General features: G+C 31.1%; 1 non-coding gene across 1 annotated transcript; it reads left to right on the top strand.

Moving 5' to 3' along the window:
* The first annotated feature begins 658 nt into the window (after positions 1–658).
* Positions 659–765, top strand: LOC121207348 (small nucleolar RNA R71). The gene has a single exon (XR_005902439.1). It is a non-coding gene; the product is annotated as a small nucleolar RNA R71 (small nucleolar RNA).
* Positions 766–8798: the final 8033 nt, after the last annotated feature.

Genomic DNA, 8798 nt, shown 5'->3' with positions numbered 1-8798 from the left:
AGCAAGCTAATCTATTTGATTCTCGAGACCTTGAATTGATGCTTGCTGATTTTTAAGCACTATTTTGGTGTTTTGGAAATGTGTTTCTGACACCGAGATGAATTTTTTTAGCATCTCTTCAAGGTTCGACTTTTTCTCTTGCTGGTAAGTTAGCTGAAAGCTTGGAGGGGGTGGTGGTCTCTGATTTCCTTGGCCTCCCCATGAGAATTTTGAGTGATTCCTCCAACCTGCATTGTAAGTGTTACTATAAGGATTGTTTTGAGGACGAGGATTATTACCCATATAATTTATTTTCTCCTCCTCGGTACCAGGGTTGAAGGATGGATAATCTGTGTTGTGCACTCCTCCTCTAATTGAATCACACCTCATCACTGGATGTACCTGAGTAGAACCATACAAACCATCACTCTTTTTATTTAAGAGTTCTACCTGATTTGATAACATGGTGACTGGATCTAGGTTGAAAACACCGGTTAATTTCGTTGGTTTTGTTCGCATGACTTGCCACTGATAGTTATTCAGTGACATCTCTTCAATAAATTCATAACCCTCGTCTGGTGTTTTGTTGTTTAAAGTTTCATCGGCGGCTGCATCGATTAGTTGCCTTGTTGAAGGGTTCATACCATTGTAAAAAGTCTGAACCTATAGCAATAGAGGTAGCCCATGGTGAGGGCACCTTCTCAATAAGTCTTTGTGTCTCTCCCATGCATCATAAAGTGTTTCTAAATCCATCTGCACAAAAGAAGAGATATCATTCCTTAACTTTGTTATTTTAGCCGGCGGAAAATATTTAAGCAAAAAATTTTCGGTCATTGTTGATTAATTCAAATCTCTTTTTAATTAAAACCCCTATTGTCGCATTAATTCGATCTATGGATTCCCTTATTAGATTTGACTCTAATGGGGCAGATTTATGTCGTCCTATGTCTAGGATTGCATGCAACTCCACTTAATTATGGAAGATCTACTCTTAAACAGGGACTTTTGCTCCACTGAATAAGCACATCAGACTTGAATTAATATCATAAAATATTTAAGCAAGAATTAAGAGCACATAATTAAGAATAAGAACAAGTATTTATCGTATAATTCAAATAGTAATAAGATCTGTCTTAGGTTTCATCTCCCTCAGGTATTTAAGGAGTTTAGTTCATAATAATAGATGAAAACATCTCAAAATTGGGAAAACAACAAAACATAAAGAAACCCAAAGAACTTCTCAGGAAATTGAATGGAGATCTTTAGTCTTAAAGCAGATCCTGTTTCCGAGTTGATTCTGATGGCTGTCTTCGAGTATTTTTTGCTTTCTCCTCTGTGTTCCCCTTTTGATCCTCTTCTAGGGTGTTTATATAGACTTTGGAATGCTTTAAAACCCTAAAAATTAGCCTTTCTCGAGTAGAATTAGACTTAGGCTCAATAGGGACACGGCCGTGTGCCACGCCCGTGTGAAGGTGCTCAAGCCGTGTGTAATTCTGAGTTGGTTTTTAGTCGACACGATCATTACACACGGACATGTGGCCTACCCGTGTGTCACACATGGGCGTGTGGATTACTCGTGTGGAACTACCTAGGCCATGTGAAACACTGAATTTGGCCCATTTTGTCCACTTTTGGCTCGTTTCTTGGTCTTTTTGCTATCCTAAGCTCTCTTGAGTATAAAACATGAAATTAAAGGATTAGGAGCATCAAATTCATTAAATCTTATGATAAACCTTCCAAAAATATGTCAAGCATGGGGTAAAAATAAGTATATATTATGGATTACTAGCATGCATGCGCCGAGGCTATATATAATAAAATATAAGAATTAAGTGATGTCTGCGAGCAAGTATATAGGTCAGGTTGTAGTATAGATGTTATAATGGAATACGAAAGTATTTTGAGGATCATACCAATGGGAGGATGAATTAAACCAAACAATAATCTTTACATAATATGCCTAAACAATAATAATCTAAAATCATTGTACGACGAATCAAAAATAATAATATGAAGAAAAATAACATAAAAATAAGAAAGCTAGAAACCTATCGAATTTCGCTTAAATGAAGTAAACAGAAGATCAACTCACTTCAGTGTTCATAATTAACTTCAGACTAAGGGTTTTAATAAATTAGCTAGTAATTAACTTAGTTATTACCTTTCGAGTTCTAACTAAACTAACTAGTCAAATGAAGTAAACAAAAGATCAACTCACTTCAGTGTTCATAATTAACTTCAGACTTAGGGTTTTAACGAATTAGCTAGTAATTAACTTAATTATTACCTTTCGAGTTCTAACTAAACTAACTAGTCAAGATAAGCTACTTATCTTTGAACCTCATAGCTTAGACTGGGATAGATCAAGAGGTGTTAGGTAGACTATTCCTTTGACCTCATCTACCTAAGTGATTTCCTAGGGTCATCAATCCTAGGGTTTAATAACATTCAACCCAATCCAACTAATTTCGGGTCAAACCTAAACTATTCGTTAATTAATCTTACATCCGCTCGTCAATCTCCTTAGGGTTTTAGTTCATCATGGATTTAGATGCAATTTTCCCTAATTTGATTTCAGAAATTCAAAAAAATATCAAAAATAAAAGAACAGGGAAAAGAGAACTTGGATATGTTGATGTTGAGTAATCATCAAACCTGAAAACCTGTTGAACGGATGTTGAATGGAAATTGATTGTAATAGAAAACACAAGAAATACTAAAGATGTTGAATAAAATAAAAACTAAAATTGAAAGAAATCAAAATATAACGGCAATTTCCCCGAAATCCAAACCCTAATCTAAAAACTAGAAATTAAACAAAAGGAAAAAGCTCCCTTAATCAAGTCTTCAGCACTAATATATATAGTAGTTGTGTTAGATGACCGAATTAGGTTAATTACAGACATAATAATGCTAATTAAGGTGTACAGATGAAAAACTCCATAAGTAGGTGAATATATCTCATCAAATTGGTATCACGACATTGAAAAAGTGTTGTCGTAACATTGGACTTCAAATATAATATCCCTTGCCTTGAAGTTCATTGTCGTGACATTGAATACAATTTTTGTGACATTGATGCTAGACTGCTCCCTGCTTGCTTCGAAGTTTGATGTTACGATATCCAATATGGGTGTTGCGACATCCCAGGTAGTCCATTGACTCATCAACCTAAATCGATGCCCTACAGATTCAATCAACACATTAGTCTTCCCTTAGGCCCAGATTGACCCAATGGGTAATAAAATACACAAAATGGCTTATTTTATTAACTTTAAACATAAATATGTGAAATTGAAAAACTAACTAAAAGGATAACAAATTATTTAAAAACAAGTTGATTAAGTGTTGAAAGGAGCTCAATTTGCCACAACAAATTGTGACAGATCAGTCTGATTCTCACGTAACTTAAAATTATGTCATTTGAATCCAACCCAACTTTAGAAATATAATTTTGGAACTTCAAGCTATCCAAAAACATATTCATTTTTCAATATTTTTTTCATTCTCTCACTATGCTTCCTTAAGATCAACAATGGCCATTAAAACAAACCTTAACATAACTTTGTTCTAACTTCATTTTTAGCTTACTTACTTTACTCAAAACTAAATCCTACTATGAATCAAGTCTAAAACCTACTAAAAATTCAAAACCAAAGCTTCCTCTTTCTAAATTTTCTAAGCATATTTTCCTTAAATTTCTATATCCAAGTGAATGGGCTTGTAACACCCCATACCCGACTCAATCGTCAAATCCGAGATACGATATGCCATATCCATTGTCGGATCAACTATGATTCAATTCAACCATGCATACAGGCTATTAATTATATTACTTATTCTTAATATGTTATACAATCATTTTCGGATCCTATACAAGCTTACAAAAGCTTTTTACATAACTCGGGGTCGAATAAGGACAAAAATGTAAAGTTTGCAAACTATTGGGTTGATGTCGTTACTTTAGGGGTTACATCTCATTGTGCAACTCACTGCCGATTTCTTGTCACGATGTTAAGGGCTCAAAGTCACCATGTGACCGTTTGTTTCCAAAAGGATGGAAACACGAAAATATACACACTTTTTCATGCCCTTATTAACTCAAATTCATGTAGTTTCAGTAAAATTCTTGTCGAAAAATATATAATTATTTATAAAATAATTAAATTGCACTCAAATTATAAACATTTTGAATTTTAATTAATTTTATCTTATATTTTGATTAATTTTGATTATTTTCGATAGATTTGCACAAATGGTGAAAAACGACTCGGCAAACACTACTAGAAGCACAAAACCGAGAAGAAATTTTGAAGCATCAAGGAAAATTAATTTTTCAGCCTAAGACAGTCCAAATTATGAATATTAATTCATAATATAATTAATTTTAATTTTCATCCAATTTAATTTGGGTTGAATAAATTATTGTTAATTAATTATGAAAAGGAGCCCAGTTGACCTGAACTGAGAAAACTGATCCAACCGAGCACTGGGCAGCCCAAAATCGTCCCACATGCTGAACCAATCAGCTTGTTTGGCTGTTTATTTGGCTTGCAAAATATCCCTTAAAGACTCCTTCAATTTGCATTCAAACCTCTCCATTATTTATGCCTTTCTAGATTTGCCCCTACCTTAATATAGCAAGTTTGAAACCTTCAAACTAGCCACATGTGTGGCCAGCCATGGGTGGACTCTATAGCTTCTGATTTTTGCTATTTTTAGCAGCCATCCCAACCTATAAATACCCCCTTGGCTACTCACTTCAAACACATCTCAAAACCATTCATTCTTCACTACTCTCTCACTTTTGTCTCTTCAAAACCCTTCAATTGCTCTTCATTTTCTTCCCTATTCCTTTGCCGATTTCACCTCTTGAGAAAGAGTCTTTCTGTAATGACCCGAACTTTACGGTTATAGGAAAAGTGTATTTTCGGGTCTTCATTTATGAAAAATGGATTCGTAAATATTTATTAAAAATATTTACAAAGTTAAGGGAGTGGTTAATTAAAGTTTAATGAAGTGAATTTGGCTTAATTAAGGATAAAAGGATTAAATTGAATGAAGCGTGAAAGTTTAATTATAGAATAAAGAAAATTGAGGGGAATTAAATAAGTAAATAAGCCAAAGTGAGTGCCAAGTGTGTGATAAAAATAAAATACATGTGTGATAAATAATGTACATACATTTGTAATACATGTATGTATTTACTTATTATCTAAGTAAGTATTAATGTATTTATTATTATTAAATTGATATTATATGATAAATAAATAAAAGTAAGACAAATGTATGGTAATGATTGGATACAAATGTATTAATAAAAATACATACACTTGTAATACTTGTATTTAAGTATTAATAGATATTTATTATTTATAAAAGATATTTATTAATTAAATAATTATGTTATAAGATATTTATATGATAAATAAATTAAATAAAAACAAGTGTAAAGAAATAAATTGATACAAGTGTATTAATATATATGTATACAAATGTAAAAGAAATAATTGATTATTGAATAGATATTTATTAATGTTATTATATTATATATATATAAACAAAAGAAATGAAATAAAGGAAAAAAAGAGAAAGAAATAGAATGTGGAATAAAAAGTAGGGGAAGGAAAGAAAGAAAGAAGAAAAGAAAGGAAAAAGGAGAAATAGGGATTTTAAAGCTTGGAAGTTTAATAGGTAAGTCAACTTAGCCCTTTTTACTTAATTTTAATGTTTTAGAAGCTTTGGAACAAGATTTTGATGAAATTAAGTTGATATTTTGAAAGTTATTAGGTTTTTAGATAATGTTCATGTTGAGTAAAATGATGAAATAAGGGTTAAATTGATAGAAATTCAAGTTAGAAATGAAATAAGGATTGAATTGTAAAGTAATTCATAAGTTTTATGTTGAAGGGCTAATTTGAGGAAATTTCGAAACTAGCGAAATAAGCTGAAAATTTAGTAGTTAAATTTGAGTTTGGATGGAACTTGAATAGAAGTAGAATATGAATTAAGTTAATAAAAGTGAATGAATTAGTTAGGACCTGATTGAAAATAAGGTGTAAATTGAATAGAAATTCAATTATTTGTTATAATGAGTGCTGAAAAGTAATGGTATAATTATTTTAATTCCCGTAGCTAATGTTGTCTCGGGAAATCTCGGCTAAGCAAGGAAAAAGACAAAGACAACAGGAGTTAGCTCGGAAATTACGGTTTGTATTTCTATAATCCGAACTTAATTCTTAAATTGTTGGATTTATTATTTAATATATATATATGTAGTAGGTGTTTTGAGATGATTATTTGAATTGGATTGAATATTGATTATATTGAATTGATTTATGAATATATGTGAAAGTTTGAATTGAAATGAATATTGATGTGGAAATTGAATAATAAATATTTGTTATGTTGGAAAATATATGTAGTTGGAAGTGTGATGAAATTGATAGAAAAATGTGATTATTGTGAAATTGAATATTTATTAGTGAAAAGTGAATGGAATTATATTGAATTGAAAATATATAGTTAATTAATTAAAAAATGAAATAATTGAAAACTGAAAAGTGAATTAAATACCCTATTAACTAGTCAGGTTAGTCGGATAGAGTTGGCATGCCATAGGATATGGAAGAGTACGGGTTTTGCCAGCTTACTGATCAGGACTACTGTTACTGTTACTGTTACCGTTACTGTTACCGGTTTAACATTTTTTGTGTTGGATATTGTTACTGTTACCGTTATTGTTATTGTTTCAGATTTCTTCCGATGAGGTACTCTGTGTACCGTACTCTTACTGTCACCGTTCCAGACTTGTTCTAATGAGGTACTCTGTGTACCGTACTGCTATTGTTACTGTTACTATTTCGGCTTTGGCCGATGAGGCACTATGTGCCGTACTGGTGTGTTGGTTGGATCCGTGTATCCGTCTAAGTCCGAGTCATGTTAATAGGGGTAAATAAAGCAACTGGAAAGATCGACTGTTACTCAATAATTTAATTGTTACTGTATATCTGATTTTTACTGAACAATTGATTTTTACTGGATAACTGATCAATTGATTGATACTGACTAACTGATTATTATTGAATAATTGATTGTTACCAAATAACTGACTGTTACTAAATAAATAATTGTTCTGATTGACTGATTGTTAATGAATATTACTGATTGATTAATTGCTATTGAAAAATAATAAATGATTTTGAATTTAAAATAGACCAAAACATTAGTTGGAAAGTGAATGTTTGAATACTCATTGAGTTTGAACAGTTCAATATATATAAATTAATATGTTTTATAATTGTTTAAGTGTTTAGATTATAGAAATATCACTGAGTGTATACTTAGCGTACGGTTTGTTTCCGTGCGCAGGTTAAGTTAAGGCTAGACCGTTGAATCAGCATCCCAAGCCGATTCTGAATTCGATGAGGTAAAGTATGTTGAGTATTGGTAATGGCATGTACCTAGGATGTCTTATGAGAGTCACCTAGGTTGTGAAAATATTGATGAAATAAGTAAATTATAGTTGGCAATGGTATATAGTATGAAGTTGAAATAATTAATAAAGTAAGTGATATACTTAAAAAGATTCATTGGATAGGTTATAAAATGTTTTAGATTGGTAAGATTTGAGTATATTTAAGTGTATTTGGATTATTTGAATGTTGGCAAATTGTTTTGGTTGAAGTTTTAATTTGTAGGGTTAGAAAAATTTATTTTAATAAATGACTATAATTGAAATGTACAGACCGGTAATGCCCTGTAATCCTATTCCGGGGACGGATAAGGGTTAGAGGGTGTTACACTTTCAACCACCATTTGGAGCAGCACTCAAGTGTTCATGGAAGTCTCGGTTCAATAAGAACAAGCAGAGATGGAGCGGAACAAACTAGTCAAGCCTCGTAGAAACACTGGATTTGATTCTTGTTCCTTATCCTTTTAATTTTATTGTTGTTGTTATGAACATGTCTATTAATATTTGTGATGTTGATATGTTTAATTTAATTAATATGGCTTGAATTTGATTTGTGTTAGGTTGATTGCATTTTGTCCGCTTAATTTATTAAAATTGTGTTTGTTTTCTTATAGGCCTTGGTAAAATGTTTGATTAAGTAAAACCATGACTAAGTTATTCTTGCATTACAATTGTAAGGTAACTAATGAATTAATTATTTAAATGGATTAAAATTGTAATTAATTGACTCAATACTTAATCAATGCATGTTTAATCATCTAAGGTAGTTGAACATTAAATTAGCAGCGGTATCCAATGATACATTAGCCTTGCATAACTTGCAAGATTATTGTGATTAAATTGTTTCAAGGTAGGAATACATTTTTAACTCACGTAATATTTTATGTGCTTATGAGATTGAATTAATTGTTTAAATTGGTATAGAGATATGTACAAGAGATTATTTTAATTTCATAAATATGCATGTGCACTAACACATTTTCTTATTAAAATTTATTTAATTGGTTGAATTGACATAGAGATATAGTCAAGAGATAAATCGATTTTGGTAGGTGAGCATGTTCATAAGTTAGCAAATTACCGAGTTGCCATGAATTTATTCGTAACAACATGAACATGAGTTTAGTAATTCTAAGTTAAGAAATGTAATTAATCTAAAACAATTATGTCATCTTGATTAAAATCATCTTTTTAAATCATGCATTGGAACTTTTATTTTATTTTTATTTATTTTACTTCGTTAAAATCCTAGTTTTTAATCACCTCCTCAAATCAAAATATTTTTCCTCACCAAAGTGTTTTAAATTACATTCATAAATAATTATTTTTACAGTCCTTGTGGGTA

The sequence above is a fragment of the Gossypium hirsutum genome, chromosome A09 (genome assembly GCF_007990345.1).
Source record: "Gossypium hirsutum isolate 1008001.06 chromosome A09, Gossypium_hirsutum_v2.1, whole genome shotgun sequence".
Classification (NCBI taxonomy): domain Eukaryota; kingdom Viridiplantae; phylum Streptophyta; class Magnoliopsida; order Malvales; family Malvaceae; genus Gossypium; species Gossypium hirsutum.
This window is presented reverse-complemented; position numbering and strand designations above follow the sequence as displayed.